Here is a 19,339-nt window from a genome sequence, read left to right as displayed (position 1 = left end):
GCCAGGTGATCACAACAAAGCGAAACAAACCATCCTTGGAACACAAACCCTGAGAGGAGCCCTGAGGAAGCTGGGGGTGCTCAGCCTGGAGAAAAGGAGACTCAGGGCTGCCCTCATCACTCTCACAGCTCCTGAAAGGTGCCTGTGCTCAGCTGGGCTGGGCTCTGTCTGCAGCAGCACTGACACAGCCAGAGCACACAGCCTCCAGCTGTGCCAAGGGAAATACAGGTTGGATAGCAGGGAAAAGTTTTTAATTAAAAGAATGACAAAGTTCTGGAATGTTCTGCCCAGGGAGGTGGTGCAGTCCCCATCCCTGGGTGTGTTTAACAAAGCCTGGATGTGGCACTGGGTGCCAGGGCTGAGTTGAGCTGTTGGGGCTGGTCTTGGTCTCTTCCTTGAAGGTCTCTTCCAACCAGGTCATTCTGGGAATTCTGTGAATCCCTCTCCAACCCTTCCAGAGCTGTGGGGATGGGGCTTTACCCGGAGGTGCAGCCTAAAAAACAGTGAAATATGCCCCAAATAATGGGAAAACTCCTCATCCCAGGCAGCAGGGCAGGGCACTGTTGTAGTTCATCCACAGAAGCTGGAGCTCTGTCTTATGAAAAAAATTAGGATTTTGCTCCATTCCAAGGTCATAAATAATTTGACAAAATATCCTGTCAGGAAACATCTTTCCCTTTAGCACCAAATTTAGGATATTCCAGTCACCTGGAAGAGCTGATAAGCCCTTAGTCTAGAAACCATCCCTCAGCTCTTTTTCCATGTGCTTCTCCCTCCTCAGAGCTGTCAGACAGGACACAAAGGTCAGCTCTCCTATTTTTAAGAGCTTTGTTTTGGATGATATTCATGAATTGTAGCCGTCGAGGGCAAGCCCTGGCGTCGGCAGCCAAGAGAAGCAGCTGTGGTGCTGTTTGCCTGGAACACAATCTGCTTCTGGAGAGAACTCCCAGGTGGTTCAAGAGCAAATGAGTGTCAGGAGATCACATCTTGTCCTTTCCCGGGGTTTTTGTTTGTTTTCCTCTCCAGCTCTTCCTCCCTCTGGGCTCCTGGTGCTCTTTGGATGATGCTGTGCCCTCCTGTGAGCACAGGGGCAGGGCTGAGCTGTGCCACCGAAGATAAACCTGCAGATTTCTGTGTGGGTTTTATATTTATTGATATTTGTGTTCTCTTTGCTTCAAAGCTGAAAGGAAATTCCGGGTTTCTCTTGCTGCAGAGTGGGAAAGGGAGAAGGATGCACACGATAAAACATCCTCAGTGTTTCAGCCACAAGAAGCTTCACTGCTCCTGCTGCCACTTCTTCCAGATTAAGACACAATTTTGGGCCCCTAAATGGAGATGTCACTGAAAGATAAACCTTGAATATGATTTTTAGGTAATAAATAAGGGAAAATTCTCCTTTCTGCAGGTGCCAATAGCAAGAATGGGACAGAGGGATTGTGATTTTAGCTTAGAATTTTTTTCCTCCTGACAAGTGCAGCGCAGAAAACCCAGCCTGAGGTCACCCTTCAGGTATTCTCAGGCCTCCAAACCGAAATGTTCCTTCACAGACACTTGGGTTTTAATTTGTTCTCCGTGAAAAAACAAACGGAGGGAGCAGTGAGCGAGGTGGGACTGGAGAAAGACCATCAGCCTTCAGCAGGAATTCACTGCTGGTGATCCTGGAGCACTGAGGAAACACAGAGGAAAAATTCCTCCCATGTAAATTGTGACAACTTGAGGTGCAGCAGTGCCTCTCGGTTTAATTAAAATGAATTTATTTCCACTTTCTTCCTGCTTATTGCAACCCCTGTTATGAAGAGAGCAAAAACCATTGCTGGCTTTGAGGCACAAGTTACAAATGGTTAATTCAAATACAGCTGGGTGAGTTTTACAAATAAGATTCCATTACTTTAAGCAGGTACCCAAAGCCTCATCTGTTGTCTGTGGGCTTTTTTTCCCCAGATCTTGAAAATCTGTGACCAAGAGATCGTTTCATTTTTCCAGAAAAAGGGAAAGAACAGGAAAGGAGGAAAGGAAAAAGAAGAAAAAGGAATGGAGCTTTCATCAGGTTCAGATCCAAGTCCTGCCTGGGTTCAGGTTTAGTTCAAAAGTGGATGTCTAGGTCTTGTTTTTCCTGACACATTTCCCTCATCCCGATCCAAACTGCTCTGAATTTGTCAGCGGGGAGCCTGAGGAAGAAATGGCTCTGTTTGAGTTGAATCAGAGCAGCAGCTCTGCTGCCTGCCAGGAACCCTGACCTTTCCCAGTCTGAGGCAAACTGTCCTGAGTCTGTCCCATTTTCCAGAAAATCTCGGCTGGCATTTCTGCTTTCAACCTCCTCCGTGAAAAATCAGCTCGGGTGAGTTCACAGGTGTTCCTTAACACTTTCCATCCCATCTTTTTCCCTGAACCAATTAACTCAGCCTGGATTTGGAAGGAGGTGTGATCCTGGTAGCAATTAAAAAAAAATACAAATTAAATACTTTTCTAAAAGTTTAACATCTGCAGAGCTTGTGTGGAAACTGCTCCCCTTCCAAGGGGGATCTCCCATGGCTGCTGGATGGAATCTGGTGCAAGCCTGAGTGACCTGCTGCTTTCCTCTGGGAGTCTCCTGGATATTTATGGAGCATGGAGTCCATCAGCTGGGAATGACTTTATGGAACATCTCACTTCATTATTTTCAGGCAAACTGCAGCTTTGTGTCCTGATGCTGGAGCATCAGGTGTGAGGGAAGAAAACCTGAGCAAGCACGGCTTCCATGCTCATTCCAGAGTAAATGAGCTCTCTGTGGAGGGCATCACTCCTAATTCCACCCCAAAATGCACTTTGGGGGGGTCATGGAGAGTCTGGATTAAATCCACTTGCAGGAGAATCTTTCATGGAGTCTTGGTTTTCCATTAATTTTCAGGGGGCTCCAAGGGGAAGGGGATGGATGGCAAAGGTGAAGGAGAAAGGGTCAAAGAAGGAATGGATGGGGAAAGGATGACTCAGGAGAAGGATCAAGAGTCAGGACTATTTTAATTTCTAATCCCAAACCAGGAGTGAAATCATTCCAGGATAATGGGTGCAGCAGCAGCTGGGATTTCAGCCTGGGATTCCCATCTCTTCCCTCTCCTCCTGCTCCCTTGTGTGACCTTGGATAACTCCTGATTCCTGCCTTTTGTCACTGAAACTGATGGCTTGGGAAAGGTGACCTAGATCAGAGGCTGGACAGAGTTCCAGAATAAAGCAGGGATTTATCCAAAGGATCTCCTCCATGGATGCACCTTGGGCAGCACCAGAGCCCAGCCAGGGCTGCACCCAAGATGACCCAAAATGGCCCCAAAATGCCCGGCCGGGCACGGGGTCTCTCCCTGGGATCAGCTCTGCTCCATTTGCACCTTGCAGTTCATTGTCCCATCCCAGCTTCAGCCCCTGCATTCCCACCCTGCTTGTTTTTCTCTCTCCAGCCCACGGGGTTTGTGCTCCTGGCCTGAGATTTGGGTCACCTGTCCTTGGTGCCCAGCTGGAGCAGGAATTGTTTTGTCTCCCTGCTCTGTGCACAGAGCTCAGCATCCCCTGATGTGAGCCCAGACCCACACACTAAAGCAGTGCAGAATGTGAAAATATAAAAGCTAAACCTGAGGCATCAGTGTGACCTTGGATAACTCCTGATTCCTGCCTTTTGTCACTCCCCTGTGTTTGCTCAGGCTGATTCCCACTGGGAATTCACACCATGGAAATTTCCATCCTTTTCCACCAACCTCTTCTCCACAGGATTTATGTTTTGCACCAGAGCTGAATATGCTCAGCCCAGGTTTCCTGGAATTGCTGCTTGGACGGCATTCCCTGAGTGAATGACCATGAGTGAGGTGACCCACGCTCATCCCACACAAATTTAATTTTCTTCAGAGGTCGATAGGAAAGGAATTCATGGAGGACCTTGGACAACAACACTTCTTATTCAAACAGCTGAGCTGAATTCCTGACTTTTGCTTCTTCCTTGAAAATCTTGAAACTGGGAGAACACATCAGGCACTTCAGAATTCCAGTCCCTGGCTGATTCTTGCCTTTAAAGCTTCCACAGCTTCTGGGATATCCTCCTGGTTTCACATGCTGGGAACTTCCACTCATCCATCCAGGACAATTCCTAAGGATTTCAGGGGAGTTAAACCTCACACAATCCAAGGAATGGATGAGAACTGGATATTTTATAGCCATTTAAACAATCCTGTTTAATTTTGGTTGGAGACATAAAGTTATGAGGGGACTTTTGTGACTCTTTCCAAGCCAAACCTTAAATTAAGAACTAAATAACAGCAATAAAAAGGTTTGTTAGGCTGCCCCTTCCTCTCCAAGTCTTAATAAATTTTTCAGTGGTTGCATTCCAAAGGTTGAATTTTCGGGAATAACATTATGGATGAAAATGAAAAAAATTTATTTCTCACAAAAAAAAAAAAAAAGGGGGAGAAAAATATGTTTTTATTGATGTTTTTGCTTTCTCAGATTAGATAAAATTGTATATATTTGGTGTTCAGAAATCACAGAATCATGGAATAATGAAATGGTTTTGGTTGGAAGATCCTCCCATTCCACCCCTGCCATGGGCAGGGACACCAGCCTGGCCTTGGACACTTCCAGGGATCCAGGGGAGGCCCAAATTCTCTGGGAATTCTATTCCAGGCCCTCCTCACCCCTGAATAAAGAATTCCTTCCCAAAATCCCATCTAACCCTGCCCTCTGGCAGTGGGAACCATTCCCCCTTGAACTTCCACTTTAAACCCAGCATTCTTAGTTCCAGTTCCTAGTTCTTAGTTCCAGTTCCTAGTTCTTAGTTCCAGTTCTTAGTTCTTGCCGTCCATTTCTGTAGACAGAAAAAAAATATGGAAAATAAAATAGAAGGGATTAGAAGGATTTTTTAGTAATTTTTCTCTCATTTGAGCTCAGTTTTTCTGCAAGGGAATGGGCAACACAAGAAGTTGCATTTCCACTTTAAATCCAGCATTCTTAGTTCTAGCTCTTAGTTCTTAGCTCGAGTTCTTAGTTCGAGTTCTTAGTTCTAGTCTTAGTTCTTGCCATCCATTTTTACAGGCGGCAAAAACCAAGGGAAAAAAAAGAGAAGGAATTAAAACAATTTTTTAGTTGCATTTTTCTTCCCATTTGGGCCCAGTTCCTCTGGAAGAGGACAGGGAGCACAGGAAGCTGCACTTCCACTTTAAACCCTGCATTCTCAGTTCTGTTCATCCATTTCTTCCCCACACACTCTCCCAAATTTTATCCATAACTCATTTTTTCTTTTCAGCACAGGATTCTTCCAGCTCTTCTCCCCAGCCCACACAACCATCCCCAGCAGAAATCCAGTAGCACAAAAGCTGCTCCTGTTCCCTGGATGGGTTGGAGTCGCAGATTTTCCCTGGCAAATCCTGAGACAATATTTGGAAGTTGTTGATTGGGAGCCGTTTTTAAGCGCATTAATCACGGAACAAACACGCGCCCGGCCTGCCAGGCCCAATAAATCTTCCTAGAATTCCACCTCCCATCATAAACACATTCACAAGCACTTAAGCAATCCCTGGAAGATGAGCATTCATTCCCTAATTTGCTGAATCAATCAATGGGAGGTCGGGATGAGCAGGAGCCGAGCTCCCATCCCAAGGGGGAGGTGTGGGATAAACTCCCGCAGCCAAGGATCTGATGGAGCAGCCTCACAAAAAATGCTGTTTGCACGTTGTAATTAAAATTAGTCCTGAAGCTCTTCTGCACACCAGATTAGAATTTTATGGTGCTGAGATCTGTACTAAGTCTCAATTCCCAACAGGCTTTTCCCATCCTGAGAAACTCCTGCAAACTCCTGAAAAACTGCTGAAAAATTCCTGAAAAAAAATTCCTGGAAAATTCATTTTTGGAGCAGAGGGAGAGCTGCCTCCATCAGGAGTGAAAACCACAGCCAAATCTTAATTAATTTGCATAAGATTAATAAAGAGCACAATGGATTTAAGAATTAAGGGAGGTTTTTAAACTTTCTTTTCAGCTTTTTGAGCATTTAGCAGGATCCAACCCTCTTGTGGAAACATCAGCCCGATGGAAAGATACAAACCATAAGGAAGCTGCCAAGTTCCTCAGAATTTCAGGTCTGAGTGGAATTTCATCCTTTAAGTGGAATTTCATCACTTAATTGGACTTTCTACTCCTCCCTCATTGTTTTATCTCGCCCAACCACATTTTGGACCAAGCTTTAAGGGATGGGCACTGATTTCATTCTCTCTACAACCCTAAAAGGAAAATTATGGCTCCACACCAATGATTCTTTGAAAAATGGCAAATGGGAGAGGTGAGTGGTGAAGTCAGGGTGGGATTGTGAGAAAAGAAAGGAAGAGGGAAGTTCCCATTCCATGGATTCATTCATCTATGGATTTATTCCCCGGAACATGCTGAGGCACAAAGTTATCAGAACTTTAAAGAAAATGAGCTGTAATTCAGGAGAGGAAGAAACAAGCAGTCACTCTTCTCAAATTCCTCTCTCAATCCTTTTTTTTTTAAATTCCTGCTGCTTTCTGAAGTTCTGCTGTAGTCAGAGAAATCATGCTGGCCAAATCCAGGGGGCTTTAATCCATTAGTTTTATTTTAATCCTTTAGTTTTATTCAACCTTTCCTTCTGGGATGAAAATCCTGGGCCTTTAGAAAGATGAACAGGAGATTCATCTGGGGCTTCTTTTGACAAAGAAGGGAAAGAAATGAGGGCAATTCCACCAGAAGTTCAACAAGTTTTTCTCTGGAAGAGTCAATGCAAAAAGTCTGGAAGATGGATCCGGGAAATTGGGATGAAGAAATTCCAATATCAATTTTTGCTTAGTCCAGAAGCATGTGAGATATGGGAATCTTTGGAAGGTAGAAATCTGAGTGCACTAAGAGAAACTGGTGGGATAGAAATATATAATAAAATTCATAGAAATAACAAATTTTGGATCAGAAAACAGAAGATTTAGAGAGAAGAGCAAAATTTTGGTAAGATTCCCTAATGGTAACAGTGGGAGAAAGGGTCCTTAATGGTTTTAAATGGATCTGGATAAATGCAGAGAAGGATTAAAGATTAATTTGAAGAATCTCCAGGCAAATCTCTGTGAAAAGTGAGGTACATGGACAGAATTCCTGGGAATTTTTTCCTGCTTTGTCTTTTGGTTGTTGTTTTATTTCATCAGCTGTATCTAACAATTAATTACTTTGCATTTTGAAGTGGCTGCGTGAAGGGGAGAGGAAGATTCTCCTTAAAGGACCAAAGAATTAAAATGGAAATTCTTGGATCACAGCATCATCCCCATTGTCCCCATTCATCCTGCTTTTCTTCATTATTATAATAGGATGTTCTTCCAGAAACTCATTCCTGTTACCAGGAAGCTTTCCTTAATTTACAGATGAGTTTAGACTAATTTATGATAACTATTTCCCCTTCAGGGTTTTAATTGTCTCATGAACAAACCCCAAACTGCTCTCAGTTGATTACACAAGACAAAAATTCCTGGATCAATCCAGACACTGTCCTTTCAATTTCCAGGGAGTCCAATTAATCCTTGCTGAGCTCCACTTCCAGTAGGAATTCACTTTTCCTTCCAGGAAGCCCAGCACATCCCAGCAGGAAGGTTTTCCCCGTATTTAAAGTTAGGGATAGGTTTTCCCCATATTTAAAGCAAGGAACTGAGGGTTTGTATTTCAGCCTCGAATTGGGAATTTGTGTCGTGGATCTGCACAGAAAGGGAGATCCAAAAGTTGCCTTTTCCCACAGGAAAAGTTTCCCAGCATTAAATAAAAATGGAATAATGATCCCACTGTTCAGACACACCTTGGAAATCGAATGAATGGAGCTGACAGGAATGATTTGGGAGTCTAGAAATAATTTGTCATCAAGGGATTAAAAATGGGAAAGGCTTGGATTACAGGCACAGCAGCAAATGCCTTTCCCACCGTGCGCTGCTGCCGAGGCCAGGATGTGTTTTACCTCTGTGAGCAGCACAGAATTCCTGCCTGGGTCTGTCCTGGAGCTCTCCCTGTGTCCCAAACAATCCCTGCCACGCTCTTTGAACCCACAGAGCAAGGTTGCTGCTGGAGATTAGCTTTGCTTAACATTCCCTCCCTTCCCCACCCAAAAATCTGACGTCGTTTCCCCGCGGCAGGAAAGGAGAGGTCGGAGGATGATGATCCGGTGGGGATGGGAGAGGGAGCTGTATCCTGATATCCAGGGGCACTGCTGGGATGCTGCTGGCCAAATCCTGGCAGTCCCAGGCCATGCACCTGATTTGGAAAGCAGCAGACAGGTGCTGGGTATGTGCAAGAATCCAACTCGTAAGAGGCTGGAAATTACTGCAAAGAAAAGGAAAAAAAAAAAGGGTTTTGCAGGATATCCGTGACCTCATCCCTTATCCTGAAGCTCCCAGCTCTTTGTAATCTCTGAATGTCAAAGGGAAACTGGGAAAGACCAAGCTGCTCTTCCTCAGATCCCAGTGAAAGTGCTGACTGACTGCCTGGATTGTTGTGTCCTGGGATATTTCCTGGAAGAAGGAATCTCGTGTTTAATAGCTCTGTGGCTCTGATCCATCTCCCCGAGCTTTGGAGCAGCTCTGGAATGACACAGCCCATCCACACTGGCTGCTTTCCATGCAGGGATTCTCCATGTGGAGCTGCCAGGCTAAAAAATCACCAGGCAGGGCTTGGCTGAAGTCTGGGCACCTTGCAGTGAGGTGACGTTGATCATTAGAAGCAGAAATTAATTAGTGCTGATTTGGTTTGTGGGTGGTTTTTTGACAGGATGCATATCCAAGAATTCCATACAGAGTGGGAACAAGGGAGTGCTTAAAGCTGTAATAAAAATGCTCCTATCTTTGCATCCTAGACAGAGAAATTATCCAAGAAACACACCCTCCCTCCCAGAGCTCTTCCAGACACAGCCCCTGTGGGAATATCAGGCTCTCACGAGAGCCCAGAGGAATCCTTCTGCTGCTGGGAGAGTGGGAAACATTAAAATGAGTTTCCTGGAAAGGATGTGGGGTTTCCAGCAGAGAAAGAGTCTTGGGTTTTTGCTTCTTTTTTGCCTAGGTCAGGATTAAATGTGTGAGGTGGAATTTCTTGTTGGGACTCAGATGTTTATCAGCTCTTATCTCTGTCCCAGTCTCACAAACCCTGAGCTCTGCAGCACTTCACTCTCACAAACTAAAAATGGAGCCCCATCTCTCTCTCTGCAAGGCCTTTGAAGGATCAACTGCCCAATTAAGAAATGACACCTCAATTATTTTCACTTTTAACCCAATAACCAAACACCCATGGCTGCAATGGGGACTTTTTAACCAATTACACAAAACCACCCAAACCCATGGAGAGGGAGAAGGAGGAGAAGGAAAAGAAGGAGAAGGAGAAGAAGAAGGAGAAGAAGAAAAGAAGAAGGAGAAGGAGAAGGAGAAGGAGAAGGAGAAGGAGAAGAAGAAGAAGAAGAAGAAGAAGAAGAAGAAGGTGAAGAAGAAGAAGAAGAAGAAGAAGGTGAAGAAGAAGGAGCAGCCTCCACCCCCAAACCTCCATCTTGCTTTATATCCATTCCCATATTCTAAACCCTTAAACTCTGAGTTTCCCACCCTGTGGTATCACACACTTCTATCCAAACTCCACACCCACAATCCCAGTCCTGTCATTCCATTCTGGAAGCTTCTCCACGGCCTCAGGTCAATGCAGTGTTCTCTGGGGGGTCAGTGCCTGGCAGCACAGAAATCTGAAATTCTCAGCAGCCAGGGCTCCAACAAAAGAGAAAGTGGGATAAACATCTGTCAATATTAATGTGAGCCTGACTTCCAGAGGAGACCTCTTGGCTTTGAGGGAATCAATCCCAAGATTTAGAGGGGGGTCTTCTTGCCCCAGTTTTTAAGGAGAGAGGATTCCTGATCACTTCATGATCAAATCATGTCTTGTCCTGGCACTGTGATCTCAGCTGGGCTGGAAACACCTGGAGGTCATGGAAAGGCCGAGGATGTGTCCCAGCCTGGTTTTTATTCATCTGAACCAGGTAACAGAGGGCCCCAGAGGATGGAAATAGATACAAAATTCCCAAAAAATCTTAATTTGTGATCCACATCGTGTTCACAGCAGGGCACCTTAGGGAAGAATGTTTGAGCTGCTTCTTTCCTACGTTTCATTCCATGAATCCTGTTCAAACCCCCCTTTCAGCAACTTCCATCATCCCTTTTCCTTGTCAGAGTGAAATCCTGATGCTGCCTCTCATCTCTCACCTTCAACTCTGCAAGAATTTGGGAGAAATATAAATCAGGGGTTTTCAGTGCTGTTGTTTCCATGATATTGTGGGAACATGAAATAGTGGGACTTGTTATTTATTTATTTATTTATTTATTTAAGGGAATTGCAAGGAGCTCAATAAAGGATCCCTAAATTTTTGTAATTATTTCAGTGATGACGTTTGTGATTTAATCACAAAGCAAACCTTTCACCCTTCAGCTTCTGAACTGCATCTTCCATCCCAACTCCTTGTATCCAAGTTATCTTTTTGGAAGACAACTCAATCCTCACCATCAGCTACACAATCTTTTCCACACTATCTTCTCCAAAAGTCCAATGTAGAACTTGGAAAAAATTCCACCCAAATGACTTGCTGATAGAATATTAAAATTCCTGGCAGAGGAATTTTGCCCTCCTTCAGAAGTGTTTGCTTTCCATGGCAAAATTTTATATTTGCAGGAAAAGGAAACACCTGAAGGTCACAAATATTCCCAGGACAAAGCACAGCAAGACTTTGTGGGAATTGTGGGTTTTGGGCTCTCTGTTCCCTGGTCTGGATCCTGTTTTTTGGTTGGACTACATTTCCCATGAGGCTGCAATCCCAAGGGCTCTCCTGATCTTCCCAGGGAGGTGGAACTGTGAGGCATTTGCTGAAGTGAGCAGGTGCAAAAATTATTGGAATTAGATTCCAATGAGAAACTGCCACACGTTTTCCAAACCTGTCTTTTCAGGCTTTGGCCAAAAGTGTTCATTCATTCATTCATTCATTCATTCATTCAGCAGAGGGAATTTTTACCAAAAATCAATGTTTTCTGCAGAAAAATCTACATTACCGTCGAACCTGGTTGGTTTTGAGCTCAGGATGAATCCCAGAGGAGCCATTCCCAAAGGATTTTTGGTGTCAATTAGGAACACTTGTTAGGAGGGGATGCTGGCTTAGAGGAGTTAAAGATTAAGCCAGAGATTTTAAACCCTGTGTGTTCTCTGGACTAAAGGTAATGCATGTTTCCTCTTTAAATCCTGGCTCAGGGGAAAAAAAATGTGGAAGATTCCTACAAATTAGGGACAGTTCTGAAAAGGTTCTATCCAATTATCTGGGTGTTTCAGCATTCCCATGTACCTGTGGACTTTAATTGATCTGACTTTTGGTGTGATCAGCTTTAATTGTTCTGATTTTTGGTGTGATCAGCTTTAATTGATCTGATTTTGATGTGATCAGCTTTAATTGATCTGACTTTTGGTGTGATCAGCTTTAATTGTTCTGATATTTGATGCATTCAGCTTTAATTGATCTGATTTTGATGTGATCAGCTTTAATTGATCTTTTGGTGTGATCAACTTTAATTGATCTGATTTTGGTGGGATCAGCTTTAATTGATCTGATTTTTGATATGATCAGCTTTAATTGATCTGATTTTGATGTGATCAGCTTTAATTGTTCTGATTTTTGATATGATCAGCTTTAATTGATCTGATTTTGATGTGATCAGCTTTAATTGTTCTGATTTTTGATGTGATCAACTTTAATTGATCTGATTTTGATGTGATCAGCTTTAATTGATCTGATTTTTGATATGATCAGCTTTAATTGATCTGATTTTTGATATGATCAGCTTTAATTGTTCTGATTTTTGATAAGATCAGCTTTAATTGATCTGATTTTTGATAAGATCAGCTTTAATTGATCTGATTTTTGATGTGATCAGCTTTAATTGATCTGATTTTGATGTGATCAGCTTTAATTGATCTGATTTTGATAAGATCAGCTTTAATTGTTCTGATTTTTGATGTGATCAGCTTTAATTGATCTGATCTTTCACAGCTTTCCACTTACCATTAATGTCATATTTCCATGAATACAAAGGGAGCCAGGGATGACCAGATCCAATGGAAGTGCTGGATGAGGAGGGTGAATCCAACAGAGGGCTGACCTAACTTTTTACAGACATCCCTGTCCTTCCATGAAGCTGGAAAGATGGAAAAATGTCCCTTCAGGTGAGAGAATTGCCGGTGGTGATTTTGGCAATCCCAGCACATTTGTGCCATGTCCATGGAGAAGTGTGGGAGCAGCCTCTTCCTTGTCCTGGAGCTGGGAGTGCAGACCTTCAGATCCTGAAATAAAAGTGTTTGTGGGAAGGAGTTGGGGCTGCCCAATCCCTGGAATTGTTCCAGGCCAGGCTGGACAGGGCTTGGAGCGCCCTGGGATAGGGGAAGGTGTCCCTGCCCATCAGGGGTGACACTGGATGATCTCTGAGGTCCCTTCCAACACAAACCATCCCCTGACACCTGGAGGAGTGCCAAGGATCCAGGCAGAGCTGCAGGAATGGTTCCAAGAGGCCAAATTCATCCCCAGGACACAATTCCACACAGGCTCTGTCTCTGTTTCCCTTGCAGTTTTACCCCTCCTGCTTAAGAAATCCTTATCCACACCCTTTTCCAGGCTTCCTAATCAGGGTTAGGGAAACAATCCACGTTTTTCTTGGTCACCTCAGGGCCATTTTGGATCAGATATGAGGATGAGAGCAGGCATGATGTCATTACCCCCCAAACCAAAATAATAATAATAATAATGATGAGAATAATTAATGATAATTTCCCTTTGTGTGCTTGCCCGTTTTGGGGAGTTGATTGAGCTGGAGAGGGACATGTTTTCTATTAAAGAAAAATAGGATTTCAATTGAAAAATGAATTAAATTAAACCAGGAGTTTTCATCTCTGAGGCTGCTTGTTCCTGGCAGTAGTGGCCATGTGTCAGAATAAAGCTGGGGTCAGAATTTAAAGGATTTGGAAAAGCCAGACTTTGAGTTGCCTGTTGCAACTGCAGTGCATGGAACAGTAATGATTTCCCACTGGTTTCCAGGTGGTTTTCCCCATCTGGAACTTTTACAGAACTCAGGTAAAAAGACAAAATCTGGAAGTTTGTGCTCAAACTTCTCACCAAATCCTTGGATTTGAGATGAAATTCCCACACACTAAAGCAACACAGAATGTGAAAATATAACAGCTAAACCTGAGGCATCAACCTCCTCACAGACTGAGCCATAACCTGTGCAGGGTGTTACCAGTGGCATTATAATTTAATGAATTCATTTTTAATTAAACAATTTAAATTAAATCAATAAATTATTAACCACTTTAAAAAAAATGGAATTAAAATTAAATCCAGACTCAATTTTTTTTGCCTGTGGTCAGGTTCCCTGAGCAGTGAGCTCCAGTACTTCTCAGGAACTTGAACTAACTGGGAATTGCTTTGCAGCATGGAAAAGCATCTCCCTAAGAGCTGTTAGAATTCCTTGGCTGTTTCCAAGTGGGATTGGCAGTGAGGGATCACAGCCACTGTCCAGGGAAAACCCTTCACCTTGGGCTTGACTTGAGCAGGGAATTAACAAATCCCAGCTGCTGCCAGGTTTGCTCCAACAAAGGGACCAGGAGATGGATCAATAAATGAGTAAAGAAGGGGGAAAGATTCAGGTTTTTTCCCAGTGGTTAAAAGGGAGATATCCCTGTGCTGTGCTTTTTGTTTACTTGGATTTTTTTTGGCTTTTTTGGGGGCTAAAACCCTGCCCTGGTGAAGGAGTTCACAAGACTTAGAGCCTCAATAAACCATGCAGTGGTTTAGGACAGGTTTTAATCCTATTTAAATTGATTTAAGCTGCAGAGTGTCACCAGCCCAGGGTAGAAATGACAGTGAAATGTCCTTTGAGTAGCTTGGAGCTGCCAATCTCCTCCTCAGAGGAGGAGACTCACCCAGTTTATTTCAGATTTATTTCAGATTTATTCCCCATCCCTGGAAGATGAGTGGGGAGGTGCCAGCACCATGGAATTCTGCTAAAAGGGCTTTTCCCAGCAGAGCAGCCTGGGATAGAGGGAGGTGACTCTGCCCTTGGCCAGGGTGGAGATGGATGATCTGTAAGGATCTCCCAAGCAGAACCATTCCAAGATTTTGTGATCTATGAAGAAAAGGAGACCTTTGGCACCTGTAACCTCCCATCATGACTGCAATGCCTGCCCTCCCATCTCCAACTGCATCCTTTATCCATGACTTGGTATCCATCACCCAACTATCCTGGTTCACATCATCAGAAAAAAGGGAAACTTTTCCTACAGAAAAAAAAAAAAGGAAACTTTGCATTTTCCAGGCACTTTTTAGTCTCTTCTCTCTCAAAAAAGCCCCCTGATCACCAAGCCATATTTCCAGTATTTACTGTACATTATTTTTCCTTGAAGTTTCGGTTACCACCACGCATCCAGGGCTTCATATCATTCCCATTTCCTCTTCCAGCTGGCTGAGGATGTTGGCAGGGAGGTTATCAAGCCAGATGCAATTTATTGTTACTGCCTTCTCCCTTTGTCCAAACATTTTTCTAACCTGTGGAGCTCTCTGGGATTGATTGCCCCAGATGATTTTTTTTCTGCCAAGCGCTGAGTTAAAAATGTCTTTTCTTAATCTAGGAAATGTCCACAGGGGCTTGACTTTGATATGGAGAAGGATATTGAGGGCTTTTGATTAAAAATGTGGAAAAAAAAAATTGGGAAGAATCCACCAACTGATAGCAAATTCAGGCTCTGGTTACAGTAGTTTTACTCCATAAAATACGACCCTGTGATTTTACAGTGCATTTCTCTGGGATGATTGGAATCAGATTGGGTTTTTTCCCTGAAATTCATCTTTAGACAAATGCCAGACATCCATTTTTCCATACTGAACCAGCTGTGGGGCTCCTTGGAAAACTGATGGAGCAGTTGGATGTTGAGTCTTTAAATCCCACGCCTTGGGACTGAGTTGTGTTAAATCTGTGGCAGCTTTTTCTAACGTGAAATTATTCTTTTTAATTTTTGTTTTTCTCTCCATTGAGTCAAAAAATAAAGGAAGATCTTTGGAACAGTTCTCCAGAAGAGGCCCCAGAGCTGCTGCAAGGGCTGGAGCCAGGCTGGAGAGCTGGGAATGTTCCCCTGGAGAGGAGAAGGCTCCAGGGAGAGCTCAGAGCCCCTGGCAGGGCCTGGAGGGGGACTGGGGAGAAGGGATGGAGGGACAGGACACAGGGAATGGCTCCCAGTGCCAGAGGGCAGGGATGGGTGGGAGATTGGGAATTGGGAATTCCTGGCTGGGAGGGTGGGGAGGGGCTGGGATGGAATTCCCAGGGCACTTCCCTGGATCCCTGGCAGTGTCCAAGGCCAGGCTGGAGCAGCCTGGGGCAGTGGGACATGTCCCTGCCATGGCAGGAGTGGAATGTGATGAGGTTTCATGTCCCTTCCAACCAAAACCATTCCATTATTCCATATCCATATCCATGACTCTTGTGGCAGTCATCCTGGGAAACACTGGAATCAATAAATCTTCCTTTATAAAAATATCCCTTAATTTCCTTGGATCCGATTAAAAAGGTTTACAAAACTCATTGAATAAAACTTATTTTGGTCACACTTTTTTCTTTAGTTGTGTCCTTATTAAGGAACTGGAATTGTCTTTTTTTTTAAAATAAAAATATCAATTAAAATCTGAAATATTTTTTTCCTTGTTGTTAACACACTCGAAATCTGAGTGTAAATGGCTATAAAATATTTGGACACAGTGACAAGAATGGGATTTAAGGTGAGGAAGCAGAGGTGGTTCAGGGTTACAGCCTGGAGCCCTGGCTGCTGAGAATTTCAGATTTCTGTGCTGCCAGCACTGACCCCCCAGAGAACACTGCACTGACCTGAGGCCGTGGAGAAGCTTCCAGAATGGAATGGCAGAACTGGGATTGTGGGTGTGGAGTTTGGATAGAAGTGTGTGATATCACAGGGTGGTAAACTCAGAGTTTAAGGGTTTAGGATATGGTAATGGATACAAAGCAAGAGGGAGGTTTAGGGCAGAGGCTGCTCCTTCTTCACCTTCTTCACCCAAAGTGAACAAATCCATAAGGTTTGACTTTATAGGGTCAAATTAATAATAAAATATTTGTAAATAACCATAAAATAACTATAAAATATTTTTAAAATACTAATAAAATTCTGTTATTAGCAAATAATGACATCAAATAAAGACCTGTGTAAGTATTTTAAAGGACTTTTTTAAATGAGCTAAGATAATACCCAGAGAATAAAGGCGAGGAAATCCAATTTGTGTTTATATCCAGTAAAAAACATTACAGTGGGATTGATCCAGCAGAACACCCAGGAGATCATGGAATTGGCCAGGATTTTGTCCCAGAATTTATGGATTCACTGACCCACTGCAAATCCATCTAAAATTAACCTCCAGATTTCCATGTTCGTGCGAGGGAGCGTCACCCCCACTGAGATCCAGGATGAATGCTGCTGTTTTCCAAGCCATTCCTTCCCTGGTTTCCAAGAGAAAATTCGTCACGTTTCTTTCCCTCCCAGGGAAACGTTCTGAGAGCACAACAGGTGTTTCTCTGGAACGGGATAAGAGCGAAAACAAAGCCCTAGGCAAAGCTTTCCTCCCCTCCGCGGGCTTCTCCAAGCTGCTGGGAAAACATGGAAACTCTCCAAAATCCCCCTGGTGAGGCCTGAGGTCATTCCATGCTTCAGCTGCTCACCCAAGGTGACCTCATAGCCAAGAGCGTGACCGTATTCCCGTTAAATTGATTAATAATGGAGCCATCAAAAGATTCCAGCGCTCCTGCCAGCCAGGAAGGCCTTGGAAGCACGGGTCGATTCCCCAAGGAATTTTCTTTACAAGTTCTTCATTCCCTGGGTTTCTGGAGATGGATTTTTTTGGAGGAAAGGGCAGGAGGAAAAGGAGCTTGATGAGTCCGCTTCCAGCTGTCTGGAAAGGATCTGTTGGGAATGTGGGATGATCTGCGAGTCATCCTGGAGTGTGTAACTCAGCCTCTCTTTTCAGATGGATTTTGTGGTTCTGCCTGATTTATTTGATTAAATTGTTTGATTAAATTGATTAATTAATAGATAAATTTATTAATGGCAGAGCAATCAAAGAGTTCCAGGGCTCCTGCCAGCCAGGAAGGGCTTGGAAGCACGGGTCAATTCCCCAAGGAATTTTCTTTACAAGTTCTTCATCCCCTGGGATTTTGGCGATGGATTTTTTTGGAGGAAAGGGCAGGAGGAAAAGGAGCTTGATGAGTCCACTTCCAGCTGTCTGGAAAGGATCTGTTGGGAATGTGGGATGAGCTGGAGGAGTCATCCTGGAGTATGTAACTCACTGTCTCTTTTCAGATGGATTTCATATTTCTGTCTAATTATTTGATTAAATTGTTTGATTAAATTGATTAATTAATGGATAAATTGATTAATGGCAAAGCAATCAAATTATTCCAGGGCTCCTTCCAGCCAGGAAGGCCTTGGAAGCACGGGTCAATTCCCCAAGGAATTTTCTTTACAAGTTCTTCTTTCCCTGGGTTTCTGGAGATGGATTTTTTTGGAGGAAAGGGCAGGAGGAAAAGGAGCTTGATGAGTCCACTTCCAGCTGTTTGGAAAGGATCTATTTGGAATGTGGGATGAGCTGGAGGAGTGATCCTGGAGTGTGTAACTCAGCCTCTCTTTTCAGATGGATTTTGTGGTTCTGCCTGATTTATTTGATTAAATTGTTTGATTAAATTGATTAATTAATGGATAAATTGATTAATGGCAGAGCAATCAAATGATTCCAGGGCTCCTGCCAGCCAGGAAGGGCTTGGAAGCATGGGTCAATTCCCCAAGGAATTTTCTTTACAAGTTCTTCATTCTCCAGGTTTTTGGAGATGGATTTTTTTTTTGGAGGAAAGGGAGGATTTTTTTTTGGAGGAATAGGAGTTTGATGAATCCACTTCCAACTGTCTGGAAAGGATCTGCTGGAAACGTGGGATGAGCTGAACGAGTCACCCTGAATCCTGTAACTCAACCTCTCTCTCTTCAGATGGATTTTGTGGATCTGCCTGATTTATTTGATTAAATAGATTAATTGATTGATAAATTGATTAATAATAGAGCAATCAAAGGGTTCCAGGGCTCCTGCCAGCAAGGAAGGCTTTGGAAGCACTGGTTAATTCTCCAAGGAATTTTCTTTCCAAGTTCTTCATTCCCTGTCTTCCTGAAGATGGATTTTTTTGGAGGACAGGGCATGAGGAACAGGAAATTGATGAATCCACTTCCAGCTGTCTGGAGAAGTGGAATCAGCTGTAGGAGTCATGGTGGACTGTGTAACTCAGCCTCTCTTTTCAGGCAGTATTCCTGGTTCTTACAGAGAGCTGGGAAAAAAAGAAAGGGGAGGGGAGGGAATTGGGATCATTAAGATTCTTTTCCTTTGCTCTCCTCTATTTTTCAGCTGAAATAAAAAATGTTTGAGGAGTAAAACTTAATGTATCCAAATTTGTACAGATTCCAGGTGAGTTTTATGGACAAGCCAGACACTTGTTCTGAGCAAATTGTTGTGACTGTGACCAGGAGAAAACCACCAAAACTTCAGAATCCCAGTTTCTCCTCAGTTTTCCAGGAACAATTCTCCAAGTACCACAATTCTTCTTTTGAACAACTTCTTGGATTTCTGCCCATCTGGCAGAGGAGGTGAATTCATGGAATCCCAGGATGGTTTGGGTTGGAAAACACCTTCAAGCTCATCCAATCCCACCTCCCACTGTCCCAGGGTGCTCCCAGCCCTGTCCAGCCTGGCCTGGGGCACTGCCAGGGATGCAGGGGCAGCCACAGCTGCTCTGGGAATTCCATCCCAGCCCCTCCCCACCCTCCCAGCCAGGAATTCCTTCCCAGTATCCCCCCCATCCCTGCCCTCTGGCAGTTTGAGGTCATTCCTCCCTATCCTGTCCCTCCATCCCTTGCCCAAAGTCCTTCTCCACTTTCCTTGTAGGTACAGAAAAGCCCCAGAGCCTTTTCCAGGCTGAACAATCCCAACTCTCCCAACCTTTTCCCCTGTGTACTTCTCCCATGAAAACCTCTAAATACAAACGGGAAATCCTGGCTTTCCCTTAAATCCAGTGGAGGGAAATTGATGGATCAATTCCATTTTAAACTTCTGCTTTAATCACACATTACATCCATTAAATTTACCTTCATTGACCAATTTTCTTTAAACAAGTTAATTGGCTTGGGTATTGTCATCTACACATAATCAGATTATTCCCATCACTAATTAATTAGAAGATTTAAAAATGTCCTC

The sequence above is a fragment of the Fringilla coelebs genome (assembly GCF_963513975.1).
Source record: "Fringilla coelebs genome assembly, chromosome: 1".
In the NCBI taxonomy this organism is placed as follows: Eukaryota; Metazoa; Chordata; class Aves; order Passeriformes; family Fringillidae; genus Fringilla; species Fringilla coelebs.
The sequence above is the reverse complement of the archived record's forward strand: the minus strand, read 5'-3'. Positions refer to the sequence as shown.